This window comes from Lissotriton vulgaris, chromosome 1_1 (assembly GCF_964263255.1).
Source record: "Lissotriton vulgaris chromosome 1_1, aLisVul1.2, whole genome shotgun sequence".
In the NCBI taxonomy this organism is placed as follows: Eukaryota; Metazoa; Chordata; class Amphibia; order Caudata; family Salamandridae; genus Lissotriton; species Lissotriton vulgaris.
In genome coordinates, this window is record NC_141685.1 from 226,441,493 (window position 1) to 226,460,770 (window position 19,278).

Sequence of the window (19,278 nt, forward strand, 5' to 3'; positions counted from 1 at the left end):
TAACCGATTCCAAAATACCGAATCGAGAAAAATCGATATTTTTGAATCTGTAAATTAGAATTACCTACATCTAGCCCTTAGTTTTTTTGTTCTCCTGGGTGGCCTGCTAAAGAAGATGAATGGCACCTGTACTACCTTTGCCCTTAACCCAGGAGCTGGAGAGTATCTATGTTTATTATAATAAGAACACCCATCATGGGCGCAATTAGAATCTTTGCACCTTCAATCGATGGGGTCTAGGGCTTTAGTGGCATCTCTGAGCTTGTCTAGGAAATGGTCTGGCATGAACAAAGCTAGTATTCTCTCTTGGCGGATAATGGACATCATGTTGTGTGCCCGATGGACTATCTGATGGCCTGTGGATAGGGCGTTGGTTTGTGACTTTTTGTCTTTTGACTTGAGGGTTAACGATCTAGTGAGTGAAAGGGCAGAGAGAGCCTTTAAAATGCCAATAGGAACATTTCACTTCTAAGGGGTAGCATTAACACTCCTGGTCAAAGAAGGGCATTCTAACATGATATTGTGTCCCAGGAGAATGTGAGCCGCAAATACATTGAAAAAGGAACAACAAGATATGAACAATAAGTTGGCAGCCCTTTCCCAGAGTCCATTGGTGGTTTAGAGTGTGTGTGATGTAGGGGTAACTCTCCATTGAACTGATGCAGAAAGCACTGCGATGCTGCATTGCAACATCACAAGTGCTGCAAGGACCACAAGTGCCAGGCACATTGCACCTCTCCTGCATGTTGACGTTTTGGAACCAGCCCCAAGAAGGAAGTAACACACCATACATGAGCCGTTTCCACCTCCATCTCGCGGCAGGCATGATGGCTGGATGAGGAGCAGTGGGTGGAGATCAGAGTGACTAAGAGTTTTTGAGTTTTCCAGAAGAGTCATTCTTTTTCTTAGAGAAATTTTAATAAATTAAGGCCAAGATTGACTAAGGGCTTGCGTCACCATTGCGTCACGCAGGGTAATGCAAGAGCAACGCAATCTTTGTCAGATGTACCTAGCCACGCAAGACCACCTTGTGAGGACCGGCATGACTCAGCGAATCTAGAGTAATGCGACGGAAGCCGCAAGGGCAGGAGGAAACAAGCTGCCTTGGTTTAATCTGCCCTAGGACGGCGTTCCATGGGTGGAGCGTGGGTGTTTTCCGCACATTCCCAGATTTACTCACACTAGTGAACCGGAGAATACGTCAAAATGCTAAGCTTTCCAGGGGAGGCGTAACAAGGAGAAATATGTGTATTTCTCCTTGTTTTGTCCTCTTTGCACCATGCAGCACACATAAAAAGAGGGAAATTCCTCAGATGATTATTTTTGTGTAGGAAAGGGTCCATTCCTGCACAAAAACCACCCTGCCTGCAACACAGACACCCTTATACCATGGTGCAAGGGTGCCTGAGTGTCTGCTTGTCAGACACTAGTGCGCCAGCACAGAGGGAGACCCCGCTCCGTTTGACGCAGCAGGTTAAATATTGATATATCTGGCCTTCGTGTGTCCCGGTTTGCAGAGAGGGTCGAGTTAACTCCGGTGTAAAGCAAGTGACCTGATGCAGAATTAGCCAGCAACTCTTACCTGAAAATAATGCAATTCACAGATAATATTGTGTGTGAAAGCTGCCTCTAATTACCCTAAATGCCTCGTTGTTTCTGCTTCCTAAGTTCTGTGCCCATATGTAGATGCTAAACTTTACTCCTGCCTCTATGTTTGTTCATTGTCCCATTTTCTGGTTTAAAAAAATAGGTTCACCTTATCGGAAATGCACTCATTTATTCAATATTTGGTAGGTTTTTTTATGATGTGATGCAGTAGTTTCCTAATTATTGCATTCTTATGAAGCTTGGTAACTGTCTGATGTTTTAAAATGTGTCAATCAGTGACTATCACAAGTTCACCACAGTTTCCCAGTCCTCCACAAAGTGCTTCCGGAAAGTCATCTGAGAAACTGATAATTTCGAGCAGGCAGCAGGTGGCGCCCCTGAGTCTTTATCAAACACCTGGTAACATCAAAGCACAAACACAGATTGAGAGCACCAAAGAGCGAAACACGGACTGATTATTGCTGATAAGGAGACAAAAGAAAATTGTCTCAATTGCAAAGAAAATATAAAATACAGATAACTGCATTTAAAAAAGAAAAAAGATCTGACCCGCCCGAACAGGGACTTGAACCCTGGACCCTCAGATTAAAAGTCTGATGCTCTACCGACTGAGCTATCCGGGCTTCTGAGCTCCACAGTGTTCTAAAGATCTGATATTGTATGGGAGACATGATGTCACTACCGTATTGCAAGATCAGTGCTCAGAAGCCCTCCTCGCCCTCGCTTCCCACGCTCCCAGGGCTGCACCATTCACCTGTTCAGTGGCGCACAGAGCCGGGCGGGGCTCTCGTCTCTTCGAGTTTCTTTCCTGCCTGGGCTCCAGGCGCTATGTTACAGCACAGCACTCACACACGGTGATACTGCTGCGCCGATTTTGTCCGGGGACCGTGTGTTGTATGAGTTACTTCCTGCGAGAGCTCCTCTGCTGGCGTTGAGTATACCACTGGGGGTGGGGAGGGGGTGCTTAGCAAGTCATGTGCGGGAGGGGGGTGTGGTAGTTAAACCCCCTCTGTGAAGTCGCTGAATCAAACTGTCTTATTGTCTCTCTGCGGGCTTCTGCGGAAGCTGCTGAACCTGAACGTGCAGTAAGAAGCAGGTGAGATGTTATCCAAGCGCTGTGTAGTAGACAGGACTCGGCGCCTTTCGTGTCTCTCCGGAGTGATCCGGAAACCTTCGTTATGCCACAGAGCGCGGGTCCCTGCTCACGGGGCGCACGGCTCCTCGACGGCGCTGCCCTTTCCTCGCGAAGAGCGTTTATACGTGTCTTGTGGTTCTACCTGAAGCCGGGGTTTATTCCTACATTTCTATGTTAACCCTGGGTGTCCAGAAGAGGGCTGCAGGTACAAGGTGACCTCCCTCTGGGAGCGCTATGTTTCAGTCCAGTATAAGATACACAGACTATCTGAGTATGCCAGCCGCGCCAGTAGTGTAGTGGTATCATGCAAGATTCCCATTCTTGCGACCCGGGTTCGATTCCCGGCTGGCGCATGTATGTTTTGCTTGAAAATACTCAATGTTTTAGGACGAATATTTCAGTGAAGACCAAGGTGGAGAGATATATGCTATTTTGGAGCATTTTTCTTTTGGTGGGGTGGGGGGAGCGCGGGAGCGCTATGGGGAAAAGAATGCAGGACTAACAGCCCATCTCCCGGATTTCCCAACCCCCTTCCCATCTTCAAGCAAGTAGCCCAGGCATTTGCAATAGACGTTGCATTATTATTTATTTTATTTTATTTTTTGAGACATTGGCTATCAGAGCGCTTTAAAAAACAAAACAGGTGTGTGGAGGGTCGAGGGGAATCTTTAACGACCTGTCTGCTCATACCCCTTATGCCAATATACAATACACAAAAGAACAGACCAGGTCTAGGAACAATGTGTGGCTATACCAGTCACCGTGGCCACACGTAGTGCATGTGCAAGTGGAGGTTGCTGTCTGCATAAATTCATTGAGAACACATTTAACAACAATTGTTAAACAGAAGCTAAAGCAATTCCCATCAGACCACCCTTTTTGGTGGAATTGACGTCATGTGGGGATTGCTGAACATTCCGTCCGACCATGTAGTGCCGGTGTGGGAATGGATAACAGTAATGTAGTCATAATAAACATCCTAGTGTGGTGTTGGTGAAAAAGTGCAGTGCTAAAGTGATGGTGATGGGAAAAAATGACTACACAGACTCAGAAAAGGGTTTAAACAGAAGTCCATGTGCCAGAGGTTAAAAATGTGCCAAGTAGTAAGACTACCTACTGGCACAGTGCAGAGCGGTCAACATGTTTCAGCCATAGGGGCAATTACCCCGGCTTTCTTCAGGACCTTTAAACATAAATTGGCTACTGCACCTACCTTAAAGTGGAAGATATGCAAAGTGTACTACAAAACAATATATTAATTATTTGTCTACCAGGAACTTCAATACTTAAGTGTCCACTGGAGGGAGATCAATGTGTTTTCTTCCTATCAAAAGACATGAAAACATTTGGTCAGACAACACTAAACTATACACAAACAACCACATATGTACACAGAGACCGATTGGCCACAACTGCAAGAATAATTTGCATTCTGCATTTTTAAACATTTTTAAACAAGCATACTAGCTTCATCACCCTGAGGCATTTCCTCACGATGATACTCACCCAGCTTTGTGTGGGTGAAGACCTCACCTCACCCGGCGACCGCTCGGGAGTATGAGGCCCCGCTCTGTAGTGTAGAAAAAGGGTTACAGTAAGCACACACCTTCCCAGTACCCAGTCCAATAACTCTACACTTATATCCCAACAGATGTGTGAAAGCAATCCATCTGCCTAACAAGAGAACTGACACCCAAGGGGGTCCCATAAAACATATGGAGACCATGCATCTTGCAATGTTTTTCATTTCACAGGGTATCGTATAAGCACTTGTGTGCATATCTAGATAGCTTATCCTTCAGTGACACAGAAGGTCTGTGCACTGACCTGAGGCCACTGTGCATCGACATTAGTGGGGGGTACTATAAGGCACCAATGGGTGGCCAACTATGACACCCATAGTCACATTGTTCCTTCATTACTAAGGAGCATAAACGACAGAACAATCCGAATAGAGACAGAATAGGAGTTACAGGGCATACTAGCTACTACACATCCCATTACCTTACAGTTAATGTGCTGACCCTATCTCTGCTACACGTCCTATTCCCTAAAAGTAAATGTATTGGCCCTATCTCCTTCATAGGACCCAACATGTAAAAAATAGAGACCAGTAAAAAAAGAGGTAACAAACGGGACAGCAGGCGGCTCACCTATCCGTCGGTGCCTCCCGTCTTGCAGCGAGCGGAAGTGGAGGTGTGGGTGGTGCCGCCCTGTCCCCTTAAGTAGCAACCGGTAATTGGATGCATGTTGTTGTGAGGAAATTCAGCGGAAGCGAGTGCAAGAAAGAGCACTACTTTTTCGTGCATGCGCGATGGCAAAAAAACGCTGTTGCATCGCACATGCGCAGTAAAACGTAGACGCCCAGCTGTAGCGTCAATACATAACGCTATTGTGATCAAAGGGAAATACGCTTTGAAAACTGACATACCGAATCTTTGCAAACCAGTGTGAAGTAACCTGGCTCAAATTGGGTGGTCTGATGGGAATGCTTTAGCTTCTGTTTAACAATTGTTGTTAAATGTGTTCTCAATGAATTTATGCAGACAGCAACCTCCACTTGCACATGCACTACGTGTGGCCACGGTGACTGGTATAGCCACACATTGTTCCTAGACCTGGTCTGTTCTTTTGTGTATTGTATATCAGAGCGCTTTACCTGAGCACCAGTTTAGTTACATAACGACACATTCATTTTTTGTTAGGCACAGGTAGATTAAGTGATTTGCCCAGATTCACAGGATGTTGCGCATTGTAGCCAAGACTCAAACCTGGTTCCCCACTTTGAGGTCAACCGCTGTAGCCATTAGGCTACATCCTCTCCCCAACGCCATTTGCAATGCCAACAGCTCAAACTTTTAATAATGCGAGACCTATTGCATTGCAAATGCTTGTTTAAAAATCCGATCATTCCTCGGTAACTGAGCTTCTTCTCATACCCTGAATATATGTGGTTCGACTATACTTACATGTGACCGGCGTGTTGGGAGTGAACTGTACATGTGCTGTGTTCACTGTAGATGCTGTACATGTCACACAAGATGATGGCTCTCTGGTTAGGGCTGAGGTCTTTACAGTTTCTCTGCTCATGTACGTCTGGTTTCTGGGTTACAACTAAATAGAAAAGCTAATACTAACTGGGTTGAGCAACTGTTTTCTCAGATTCTAAGATGTGTATTTCCTTTCCTTGAGTCACAACCCTGTAGTATGATCAAAAAAGCCCCATTGCAGGCTGTGCCTTGACTACCCTACATTTTAGGCACTTCCTTCATAGGTGCAAACTTTCATTTGCACCAGAAACAGGATTACAGCCAGGAGGTCCGACTTTATAAGGCCCTTTGCTCTCGAGCAGGCTTGGGTAGGTATGGTTCAGCCCTAAAGGCTGATGGCAAATGGAGTAGCTGCTGCTGTTCTGGCGTACTCATCTTCAAGGGGCAGAAGCAGTGGCGGTTTCTGGCAAATCACATTAAGGGTTATCGCAAAAAATATACACATAACTTAATACACTTGTATTGTATTGCAATTGCATTTGTATAGCGCTTATTACCCCTGACTAGGCGTCAAATCAGTTTTCAGGCGAGTATCACGCTATTCCAAAACTCATAAAGGATTAGTGGTTGTTGGACGTGGCCCTTTTTGGCAGGTTCACCTCTTAACTTTTTGCCTTAGCTCTGACATGGTGTTGGTGGTTTTAGGCCTCTGGGCACTTTAGCGCTGTGGTCCAGTGTAAAGAGCGTGCGCTCTTTGTGTGCATCTGGTAAGGTTGGCCTGCCCTCCCATAGGAATGCATTGGGGATTCCCTGACTAAGTGTGACTGTGGTAAATCCTGGAATGGGAGGGGCAGCGTGGTCATGTTTAGTATGTGTGAAATTGTGAGAATAAATGGTGCGCAATGGTGTGCGCAGATTTATTTAAGCTATTTTAGTAATGCCACTTTTAGAAATTGGCATTTCTGTGTGCTGTGTGTCTGCCTACCTGATGTTAATTGCACGTCTGCCTTGTGAGTGACAGGGGCTGGAAGGTGTGTGTGGCTCCAGGAGGGGCAGGGTGAGTCAGCGCTAGTCTGCATGGGACATCTGGGCTGGGAGGAGTGGGAGGAGTAATCCCCTAACCCTGAATAGGCCTGTGCCCAGTCTGCACAATGCTGGCTCCGCCCCTGTGGTGCGGCTGATCACCTAGCCCCCACCTGACAAAGGGGAAGAGTAGCTTGCAAAACAAAGTGCTCCAACTCTCCCCTGAACCATTTACATCTGGTTTCCCCATGCCCTGCACTACAGACAAAGAGAATCTGAGTATAAGTATAGTGGCTGTGACCCCATGAAGTTGTTCTGCTTCTGTTCTGTGCTGGGGGCTTGCTGCTGCTGGGGCCCAGGAGGTACCAACACAGGGGCTTACCTCCCGCTGGAGGGCCCTGAGTGCTGGCCTCCCTGGGCCCAGCTATGCCCCATGGACCTGAAGAAATTGCTGGGACCTTTTGCGCCCTGTGAGCACTTTGTTTTTTTATATGCCTGGACCTTTTTGCTGCATTTTTCCACCCTGTGAGCGCTTTGTTTTAAATTCCCCTTCAGAGGGAGCACGAGGGCTCCGCAGCGCTGAGCTGCCCATGGAGGAAGGAATCCCCGATGTAGGGATTCCCTCGCATTGCCTGTGTGAGTAGTGGGTGCCAACCCCACATGGACGCTTTTTGTTTGTTGTTAATGCGGGTGCCCACCCCGCGTTTGTTGCCTTAGGTGGAGCCCACCCCACGTTCTACTTTTGGGAAATAACTGCCGCGTCCCAGTGCGACCAGGAAGACAGGCGCGTCCGCCTGACTGTGGGTGGACTTGCGAGCGTCACTTCCACCTCTCCTCTCCCCCCCCCCCATCTGGGAGAAGACGATCGGAAAGACCGTCAATTCCTCATGGGGTTCTCGTGAGCAGAGGGAAGGCCCGCGTATGCCCAGAAAAGTCCCGGGGCCCAGGTGGGGGCCCAGGTGAAGTGAGAAGATGCCCGGTCCAATGTTGGCAGGGCTCTTATGCCTGGAGAGAGCCTTGCATGCTGCGAAGAGGAGCACGAGAGGAGAAAGCCACCAAGGAGTGGGGGCTCTCCCACGGTGCGGGGCAGCCAGCGTGCTTTAAAGGAGAAGGTACCAGAGGAGGAGTTGCCCCCGCAGACCGGGTGAGTGGGGGATTCTCCATTGTGCTAGTGTTTGTGCTGATCGAGGCACAGTGCCAGTCCTAGTTCCCGAGCTGCCCCGCCTGATGGAGGGCCGCTCCAATGATGGGCACTTTATTTCCAGGCACAGGGACAGTGCCGATTTTCTGAGCGGACCCACCGTTGTGGGCCGCTCCTACGAGGGGCATATTTGTTTTAAGAGGGCCCAAACGGGCCCGTGCCCCTACCAGTTTAACCAGTTTCTACAGCTGCCCCACTTGCTAGAGGGCAGCTGCAATTTGGTTTTGAGAGGCCCAGTTGGGCTGAAGAGGCATAGATGTGACAGGCCCCTTTACTTGATTTAATCACAGCTGCGCCGCACCAGCGCTGGCAGCTGCAACGTTTTGTGCATATTAGTCCGAGAGCCATTTGTGTAGATTCCAGTGGAGGACTCAGGGCACAGTCATGCCAGTGCCTTTCCCAGCTACATAGCAATTAGTGTCAGCTGCAACGTTTAGGTCTGCGCATTAGTACACTTGCGAATTCTGCTGCATTGGCAGCCGCCCTGACTTTTTGGACATAGGGCATTTGAGCCCCTCTGAGAAGGCCAGTTGGCCTGGGGGGTTGTTAGGTTTGTAGGGCACCAGGCCCTAATGTGATTTATGTGGTGCTAGGAAATGTGATTCATATACTATGATTTACGCACCCTATTTTATGCCTCTAACTGTGGTTTATGTGTATGAGGTTATTTGTATACTGTGGTTTATGCTAGAGAGATTATTTTCTACTGTGTGTTATGCCCCTAATGTGAGTTATGCTTAGGAGGTGATGGTCTAATATGTTTAGGCTTATGAGGTTGGCACAGAATGTATTTCATGGCTAAATGTGCCACTGGATTCAAGAAAGCCTGGCTGAAGACGGCTGAAATGCCAGAAACCGGTCCTAGGAAGCTTTTTTTCCGGTCCAGGGAAGGCATGGCTTGGCAGTTCGGGCTGGACTGTTCCCATGAGGCACAGGGTGAGACTGATTTGCATATGGCCTTGTCTGAACTGGAGTGGCAGAGTGGGCTAAAGAACGGTGATGGATTAAACCCAGATCTTTTGACTGGGTGTGAGTGTTTGATTGGTTCAGATGCTCCGTCATTACCATCCCCTTTTGTACCGCTTTTGGCCACCATAAGTGTGGCAGGGTATGCTCAGACGTGAGTCCCTTGCTCACTTTGCCACTGGATTCAAGCAAGCCGGGCTGAAGACGGCTGGAATGCCAGAAACCGGTCCTTGGAAGCTTGTTTCCGGTCCAGGGAAGGTATGGCTTGGCAGTTCGGGCTGAACTGTTCCCATGAGGCACAGGGTCAGACTGATTTGCATATAGCCATGTCTGAACTGGGGTGGTAGAGTGGGCTAAAGAACGGTGATGGATTAAACCCAGATCTTTTGACTGGGTGTGAGTGTTTTATTGGTTCAGATGCTCCGTCCATTACCACCCCCTTTTGTACCGCTTTTGACCACCATAAGTGTGGCAGGGTATGCTCAGGCGTGAGTCCCTTGCTCACTTTGCCACTGGATTCAAGCAAGCCGGGCTGAAGACGGCTGGAATGCCAGAAACCGGTCCTTGGAAGCTTGTTTCCGGTCCAGGGTAGGTATGGCTTGGCAGTTCGGGCTGGACTGTTCCCATGAGGCACAGGGTCAGACTGATTTGCATATAGCCATGTCTGAACTGGGGTGGCAGAGTGGGCTAAAGAACAGTGATGGATTAAACCCAGATCTTTTGACTGGGTGTGTGTGTTTGATTGGTTCAGATGCTCCGTCCATTACCACCCCCTTTTGTACCGCAGGTGGCGAGGAGGTCATAATTTTTCCAATCACCACATGTGATTATTTCCATTTTGGAAGCACTCAATTTAAGATGGCTCCACGTCATCCATTGATCCATGGCTCTGAGATAACTGAAAATTGGTGCAATCCAGTTGAGGGAATATTTGTGTGTCATCTGCACTAAATGAATGAATGAATGGCTTTTTATAAAGCGCATGGCTACTCAGGAGCAAACCCAGCTCTGAGCGGAAAAACCAGAGGGAGCAAGCCAGAGATTAAGAAAAAAGTCAGGTCTTCAAGTGTTTCCAGAAGATAGAATGGATGGGTTCACTGAGAAGGTGAAGCGGGAGAGCATTCCAAAGTTTGGCAGCATTGTTTAAAAAAAGTCTACCCCCGTTTCTGGTTCTCTTGAGTCTGGGCACTTCTCCCAGATGTAGTGTGTCGGAGCGGAGACTTCTGGAGGCTTTATATGGACGGATCTGCTACCAGCGGATAGGTCTGGAGACTGTATTCACAGACCAATGGAGTAGAATAAAGCTCCTGGACATTAGCATGAAGCCCAGGGCGAGCCTGAGGCTGCTGACCCTGCTATGGGGGAATAAGTTGACTCACCACAGCCCATATCAATGAGAGCGTGGAGTTTATATGGTGGTGGTGTACGAGACGTAGCAGTGCCGGGAAAGAGGGGTGAGTACGGCAGAGAGGGAGATGATGTTTTAGAAATGGATTATGGGATGACAGTTATGCATGGGAAGAAGGTGTATTGAAGGAAAGTGGTAATATGTGGGGAGAGGTGAGGAAGAAGATTATGACTGAAGGGACTTAAAGTTTAACGGTGTACAGAGGAAGATTTGGTGCATTTCAGTAATCAGGAGCTGACGTCAGGAACACCACTTATTGCGGAGGAGTGGCAGGAGGGAGTTGGTCAGCGAGCAGGGAAGTGCCTTCTGAGCAAAGAAAGAAACTTTCTTGGTGGTCGGTATGGAATGTCCATGATAAAGAACTGTTGGACTTGGCCCTTCTGGCAGGTTCACCCCTAAACTTTTTGCTTTTAATGGTGACCTGGTGATGGTGATTTTTGGGTTCTGCGCCCTTTCAGTGTGTCCCAGTGGAAGGTGCGTGCACACTCTGAGTGCGTGGAGTGAGGTTGGCCTGCCCTCCCATAGGAATGCATGGGGAATGTCTGTGTCCCTAGTAGTTCCTGATGTGTGAGGTGTGCATGCTCGAATTTGGTATGTGCGAACTCATGAGAATGAATGCTTCGCAATGATGTATGTGGCATGAGTGTGTCTTGTGCGGAAGTGCCACTTCTAGGAGTTGGCATATTAATGTAAAATATGCCTGGCGTGTGATTGGCTGGAGCTGGCTGGTGAGCCTGGCTCCAGGAAGGCTGGATGGGTCTGCCCGGTGGTGAGTGGGAGATTAGCATGTTGATGGCTGGGGAGGAGTGCACCTGTGTCCTGAATGAGGCTGGGTTTTCCCCACACAATGCTGGCTCCGCCCCCTGTGGTGCGACTGATGACCCTAGCCCTGCCAGTGAATAGAGTGAGGTGATGAGCACATCAAGGGTGCTCCAAAACCAGTTGCGACTGGTTTCTCCCCCACCCTGCGCCTACAGACAAAGGAATGTGGTGTATAAAAATGGGGCTGTGTCCCCACACAAATAGTTCTCTTCCAGGATCCTGCCACTTGGACTGTATCCCTGCCTGGAGACCCAGTGAGCTGACTCTGGGCCCAGCCTTGCCCCCTGCCCACCTGAAGGACTTTGCCTGGACTTTGCTGGACTGTTTGTTTCCCTTTTATAGCACTTGGGAGCGCTGTATTCACCTTTTATAGCGCTTGGGAGCACTTCATTTCCCTGAAGCGCCTGGGAGCGCTTTGTTGCAGGAGGCCGGTGCCCACCCGGCATTGGCCGCGGGATTTGCCTCCTTAGCGCTTGAGAGCGCTGTGTTTGCCGTTGAAGCGCTTGGTGCTCCAAGCCGGTGCCCACCCGGCATTTGGCCCAAATTGCGGCGTATTTCCACTTGTAGCGAGTGTCACCTCGCTTTATAATTAAATTCTGGAGGGAGCCTACCCCTCGTGTGTCCCCCGCATCACCGCCGCAGCCCGGGACAAACCGAACATCGCCTCCGGCCTGCGACCAGGAAGTCAGGCAGGCCGGGCGGGACAACCGGAAACCGGAAGTAGGAGGGCGGGAGCCTACCCCGCCTCCCACGGAAGAGCCGCGGCTGTTTTGAGCACCGGAGCAGGCAGGAGCCTACCCTGCGCCCCGGTTCACTCGCCCTGAGAAGGAGGGAGGGAGAGTCCTGCTGCCGGCGCCTTTCACGAGGCTCCCAGGAGTGAGGGAGAGCCGTGGTAACCGGCATAGAGGAGCCCTGCAGCTGCCGATGAGAGGAGAGCCGCCGCACCAAGGAAGCCGGTGAGTGGGGCTTCGCCTTGGTGGCTCTCTGGGGCATTCTCTGGCTGTCTCGAGTCTGGGAGGGACTCCAAGGAAGGCGCCATTTGCACTATGAGCCCTGAGAGGCTCCAGGGCCCCACAGTTATCTTAGAGCCTGCAAGGCTCCGGGGGCAGTATTTGTCTTCTGAGTCCCCCGAGCGGGACGCCAGCGTTATTGGGGCCATATTTAAGCAGAGCTCGCGGCGCCATTTGCCCTTAGAGCCCTGAGAGAGGCTCAAAGCAGCATTTCCTTCGTTCAAGAGCCCGGAGAGGCTCCAGAGACGGCCGCATTTTGTGTTTGAGCCTGAAAGGCTGCAGGGGGCATTTTGATTTACTGAGAGCCCACGAGGGGCTCAGGCGCCACAAGTATCTTTAAGAGCCCAGAGAGGCTCAGGGGCCATTTATTTACTCAGAGCCCAGCGAGGCTCCAAAAAGGGGACAGTCATTTCTACAGAGCCTGTGAGGCTCCCACATCGTGTTTGCCCCATCATATCCAGCTACCCAGCACTTTGTGGGCAGCTGCTACGTTTAGGTTTTGGCGCAGTTGCGCAATCTGGACCCTGGACTTTGATGTAAGTTCTGTGCTAATGTAATTTATGCGAAGTGTTTTTTGCTGCACCTCTGAATGTGTTGTAGATGCATCATGTGCCTTGTCCTTACACCGCTGAATGTAGGTTCTGCATCATGTGTTTTCCTCCCCTACACCGCTGAATGTATAATGATGCATCATGTGTAATGTGCCTATTCCCCTACTTGTATTGTGATACTTAGGTGGTTGTTCTTGCTAGTACAGGTGGAGCTAGTGAGGTCCTGGTTCCCTACGTGACCTGTTCCTAAGGTGGTTAGGATTGCATAGGTGGTACTTACCTGATTACCAGTAGTTACTGGTTGTGTGCTATTTTGTGCTACAGTGATTTTCTGTTATGTTCTAAGCAGTGGTAGAAGTGGGCGGGGACGGAAGGGCACGGCGTGCCCCTACTTTAAAAAAATATTCTAGTCCGTTCCCCTACTTCTGTCTTCCAAAAAAGGCATCCTGGGACGGCATGAATATTTCTACTTTAAAACAATATCTTTTTCATTTGGCTTCCTGCTGTGGCTCGCACTTCTCTTGACTCCAGAGGCTGCAGCCGCCCCTCCCTGAGCTCGCACAGACGGAGGGCAGACCCCCTTTCGAATGACAATGCGCCCTCCCTGCCTTTAGCATATCGTGTGCCAGTTAGATCTTAGTTAGTGATTTCCGAGAAGCTTTCCCTCATTCGATTTTTTGGGAGGAGGTGAGGATCTTAGAAACTTTTACTACTGGGAGCCAGGCCCGGTTCTAGCCAAACAGGAGCCTTGGCCCTCGCAGTGAGGGCTTGAAGGAAGGCGCGCAAGGCACAGGTCGTGTTTTACCGGGCAAACACACACCGAGACCGTTTTACAGATGATTGCAGCCGCACCCGAGTACTTCACAGGTCTTTAAAGACCATTTAAATGTGAATGAGGCTTTGTTTATTTTTTCACCCCTTCATCTCTGCATGGTGATAGGCGACAAATCCTTTCTTTGACAATGATAACCTTTGGTAACCTTTACCTACTGTCCTGCTGCGTTGATATTTCTTTAACTATGCAGTGCAGGAAAAAATAAGTTTGTTTATTCCTAGTCACCTTTCCTGACCCCTGTAGCGGCTTATCACATCAGGCTGTGACACAAAGGTGAGTCATTTAGTAGGTAAGAGAATGTGTTACTATATATATTTTTTTTTAATCTGCACAGGCCCAGCACCTTCGTGTGTGCTTCATTTAAACAGTTTTTATCATTATCATGGCCAATGCAGGACAGCAATAAGACACTACAAAATGCTGGTGATTAATGATCCTTCTGGAGAGCAATCATTTGTCTGTTAATAGTTTTTAAATGCAGATGAACTGTATTTTATGTGGATAGCTCAGTGGGTTACTGCCTCCCTCACAGAGATCCTTGTGTTGCTTGCAGTTCAGAAGTTACAATCCTAACATAGGACAGTGACCAATGAACTGTCACCAAAGAGCTGCATACAAACATGAATGGTATAGTTAGAACTTTGCTTTTTTTGTTGGAGGATGGAGGGTGGTAGTGAGGGAGTCTGAGGAGGAGGTCATGAGGGGGGAGGGCTACAGAGAGATGAGGGGCACTCGTGGAGGGTGGCACTGAGGGAATCTGAGGAAGAGGTCATGGGGTGGAGGGAGGAGCTAGGGAGTGATGAACGGGCACTGATGGAGGGTGGTAGTGAGGGAGTCTGAGGAGGAGGTCATGAGGGGAGAGGCTACAGAGAGATGAGGGACACTGGTGGAGGGTGGCACTGAGGGAATCCGAGGAGGAGGTCATAAGGGGGAGGGGCTATGGGGAGATGAGGGGCACTTGTGGCGTGTGGCATTGAGGGAATCCGAGGAAGAGGTCAATGGGGGGGCCATGGAGGGATGAGGGGCACTGTTGGAAGGTGGTAGTAAAGGAATTTACGGAGAAAGATGTTATTGGTGCGGCACCAAAAAAGACTTTCGCATCAGCGCTAAAGCCGGCCCTGTCATGGCTTTTCTGTTTTTGTTTATTTAATTAGCAGTTGGGCCATAAGGGCTACTGTGGAATATACTTTAAAGTGCCTGCTAATTATATTTACTGCTATATTCAATGTTTTAAGTATGAAGGTGATTTTACTAATGTTTATACCGGAAAAAATGAAAGTGGAGCCCGATGGTGCCTGATATGGGGCTGGGGCCCAAGGTCCGGTGTGCGATAAGGTGCACTGGAGAGGAGTGAGTATAATCAAGCCTGTAAGGGAGTGCGTTGCAGAGTCCGGGGTCAGGTGGAGGTAGTAATGAAGAGGGATTCTCCCTGAAGGCTCGCACAGAGAGAGCCCGAGGAGTGTCACTTGCCTGAAACTCCCACCTCAGAAACCTCCTCTACCCATCAAAGTAACATTACATGGAAAAACACTTTTTGAGAGTGATAACATTAAAAAGAGATTTGGAAAAGAGTGAGTTTTACTGGGCCTTGTAAGACTAAGAAGAGATAAAGGAGGGCCCGGAAGCAGGCCTTCCTAGACATATATGCAACAAATCAAGCCCACAGAGGCCCACCCAAATGCACCCGTGGCCCACCCAAATAAAAATTCCTGGAGCCGGGCCTGCTGGTAGCGGAGGGGCCAGCCTTGCTTGTAACTTTGTATGTAGTATATTGCTACACTCTGCAACAAATCCAGTTTTAGTAAAAAACGAAATTAATTTTTTTTCCCCTAATAAAATATTGGGAAAACAAACGCCTCTGTGTGCCCCCGGTTTAAATAAAGGAGAAGCGGCAGGTGAAAAGGAGTGAGTTTCCAGGATATTTGGGGACAGGGGCTTCGAGTCCAATTCTCCTGGCTCGACCGTCTGCAGCGTGGGCAGATGAACAACTTTATAAGCCTTTTCAACAAGTTGAATTGCTGACACTTGCAGCATTAACAATACTAATTCATACAGCACAAATAACTCTTGTTCACTATATTACTTAAAAAAATATCTCTGTACCTGCCAGCCGCTTGATTCAAAATGAGGTTTAAGAGGTGATCCGATTAAGTTTCACGGGGAATTCAACACTTTTTTGGAGGGTGATATGGGTTTGAAAAGTTGGGGATTGCATTAATATTTACAGAGGCCCCTTTGCTTGCCAAGTGGATGAACATAATTAAAAAGCGGGTGAGTTGACAGGCGCATGGTCCCTCTCGTGCCCCTCACATTTCTCGAATGCAAAAGTGTAAATAATAAAAACACGTAATGTTAGACTAGTGGGCAGTGGGTGACAGACAGAGGGAGACAGACAGATAGAGACAGAGGGAGGGAGACAGACAGATGGAGGGAGGGAGACAGACAGATGGAGGGAGGGAGACGGAGGGAGGGAGGGAGACAGAGAGAGGGAGGAGGGAGACAAAGAGAGGGAGAGATGGAGACAGGAGGAGACAGAGGAAGGGAGGGGGAGACAGAGGAAGGGAGGAGGAGACCGGAAGGGGAGACAGAGGAAGGGAGGGGGACAGAGAGAGGTAGACAGAGAGAGGGAGACAGAGAGAGGGAGACAGAGGGAGGTGGACAGAGGAACGGAGACAGAGGAAGGGAGACAAAGGGAGTCAGGGGGCGACAGAGGAAGGGAGGGGGAGACAGAGCAAGGGAGAGGAAGGGAGCGGGAGTGAGAGGGAGAGGGACGGAGACAGAGGGAGACAGGGGGAGGGAGACAAGGAGGGAGACAGAGGGAGGGAGAGGGAGACAGGAGACAGAGAGAGGGGGATGGGGAGGGAGTGAGACAAAGGGAGACAGAGAGGGAGAGAGAGGGGGAGAGAGGGAGTGCGAGGGATTGAGACAGTCAGAGTGAGTGAGACAGGGAGGGAGGGAGGGAGGGAGGGGGAGAGAGCGAGCTAGAGAGAGGGAGGGAGACCGAGAGAGAGATAGAGAAAGAGACAGAGAGAGATGTGTGTATGCCGGGTCTGGTGGCTCAGTGGACGAAGGCGTCCGCTGCAGGGACCTGTGATCAACCTCATGGTCACAGTTTTCTTTTGTTGCTCTAGCCCCGCCCCTCCCCCACTGACCCTGCCCCCACCGGTGCGGCCCTCGGACACAAACCACACCGTAAATTTGGCCCCGAGAGAAAGTTTGTGAGTACCCATGCCCTAACCAGAGTACTGCGGGGACTTTGCCCCCTTGTGTAATTTGTCAATGTTGTACACAGAGTGAACAGGGCAGGAGCAGCGTTGGGACAAAAGAGGCGACAGGAAAGGAGAGGTGATGGGGCAGGAAAGGTGACCGGGCATGAGAAGTAATAGGCAGGAGTAGTGACGGGGCAGGAGAAGTGATAGGGCAGGAGAGATGATTAGGCATGAGCAGGAGCGGTAACCGGGCAGGTGCAGTGAGCGGATAGGAGCAGTGAACGGATAGGAGCAGTAAACGGGGCAGGAGAACTGATGGGACAGGAGAAGTGATGGGACAGGAGGGGTGGTCGTTCAGGAGTGCTTACCAGACAGGATCAGTTAACAGGCAGGAGCTGTGAATGGGCAGGAGCGGTGATGGGGCAGGAAAAGTGACGGGGTAGGAAAAGTGATGGGGCAGAGGCAGGACCAGTGACTGGGCAGGAGAGGTGACTGGGCAGGAGAGGTGACCGGGCAGGAGAGGTGACCGGGCAGGAGAGGTGACCGGGCAGGAGAGGTGACCAGGCAGGTGAAGTGACGGGGCAGGAGAAGTGACGGGGCAGGAGAGGTGACGGGGCAGGAGAGGTGACTGGGCAGGAGAGGTGACTGGGCAGGAGAAGTGACCGGGCAGGAGAGGTGACCGGGCAGGAGTGGTGACGGGGCAGGAGCGGTGACGGGGCAGAAGCAGTGATTGGGCAGGAGCAGTGACTGGGCAGGAGCAGTAGACCGACAGGAGCGGTGAACGGACAGGAGCGGTGAACGGACAGGAGAGGTGAACGGACAGGAGTGGTGAACAAAAAAACTATGGATTTAGGGCCAGATCTCTGTACTTGGGTGAATGTATGACATTATTTTGCATTCTGTCCATCAGTATTTTTTCTTTGCTTTTGTCACCCCGAGGGGGACGGGTATGCCCAGACTTCGGTCCCGTGCTCTCCATGCCACTGGAGTCAAGCTATCCTGGCTGATGAAGAGTGAAGCCCCATAACTGGTCCTAGGATGCTTGTTTCCAGTCCAGGGAGGACCTGGCTTGGCAGTTCGGGCTGGACTGTTCCCATTGGGCGCAGGATCAAGACTGATTTGCATATGGCTGGGTACAAACTGGAATGACATGGTGAGCAAAAAAACGATTGATTTAGGCCCAGATCTCTGTACTGGGGTGAATGTATGACATTGTTCTGCATTCTGTCCACCAGTTCTTCTTTTTGCTATATTATGATTGAGCAGCTAGCTGGCTGACAGGAATATGAAGGAGCCTTTGTGGATTTCCGTGAGTCTAGATTTTCCTGAAGTGTCCCTTTCTCTTCTAAGCCCTGCTTAACACATGTGTACAGGAGGAGCCCTGTATTCATGTCCTCAATGTTTGAGACAAAAATACTCATGGATTTCTGAACAATGAGAGTAAAAGCATTATTAAGGTAACATGTTGTTCCTGCTTATATTTTGCACGCTTTACATAACTCTGTATTCCGTATGAGTGTTTGCTTTTTTCTGAATTAAACCTCAAATAAACATGTTTATATTGAATTAAATAACGTTATAATCTGTAACTGGTCAGTGAAATGCTAAACATACTAAAAATTGGTATGTTTTGCTATTTCAAGCCACGCCCCTGACTCCGCCCAATGATCTAATCTTCGTTATTCCCGCCCCCAGATTCTCTACCCACAGTTCCCCTACTTTTTTTTCCCCACTTCGACCACTGGTTCTAAGTGATATTCCAAGGGCTTGATACTGAGCTCGCTCCCTGACCAGAGTCCCAGGACCAGTGGACTCTATGGTGCCTTCCCTGACAAATTGCTGGGACTTGTCGGATCTCCTTGGGCCACTGGGGCCTCGCTGAAGTGTGCCTCGCTCACTCCCCTCGGCAGCTCGTGCCGGCCGCCCGTCCAAGCCTCGAGCCGCGCCGCTCTCCCCTGAGCCGCGCCGCTTCGCTGGGCCGCCCGCATCCTGCCTCCCCCTCCTCCTCTGAGCCGCACACATTGGTCGCCCCAGACAGACGCTTGTAGCTAGCCGGACGCCCACTCAAGCCTACTAAGGAGATCACTCGCATTATCCCGCGCAACCAGGACGGAAGGTACTGTCCGATAGGCTCTATGTTCCAAGTTCTAGGCTGACAAGTATTGTATTCTAAGTTCTAAAAGTGCTGATTCCTGACAGTGGTCCAGGTGGCCCTGCCTTGTACATATCCCCTGTAAATTCTGCCCGTGCCTGTTGGCACATTGTAAAGTGTGTGTTTCTATCTAATGTGTTTTGGTGTAATACAAAGGCTATTTTTATATATAACCTTGTGTGGAGTTTCCTTTGTGGTGGGCCTTGGGTTTTGTTGCTGGGGTGCGTGCGCAAATACTTAACTCACATCGCCTCCAAGTTTAGCCTTGCTGCTTGCGCCATGTTACCTAGAGGGTGAGCAGGGGTAATCTTGGCGTGTAACTACCTTGCCCTGACTTAGGAGTGGTGGTCTCTGACTGACTTTGGCGC

The 19,278-nt window shown here is 49.8% G+C and overlaps 2 non-coding genes across 2 annotated transcripts; one reads left to right on the plus strand and one right to left on the minus strand.

Annotated features, from left to right (window-relative positions):
* Nucleotides 1-2,158: 2,158 nt before the first annotated feature.
* On the minus strand, nt 2,159-2,231 carry TRNAK-UUU (transfer RNA lysine (anticodon UUU)). The gene has a single exon. It is a non-coding gene; the product is annotated as a tRNA-Lys (tRNA).
* A 794-nt stretch (nt 2,232-3,025) lies between these two features.
* TRNAG-CCC (transfer RNA glycine (anticodon CCC)) lies at nt 3,026-3,096 on the plus strand. Its single transcript has one exon. It is a non-coding gene; the product is annotated as a tRNA-Gly (tRNA).
* Nucleotides 3,097-19,278: the final 16,182 nt, after the last annotated feature.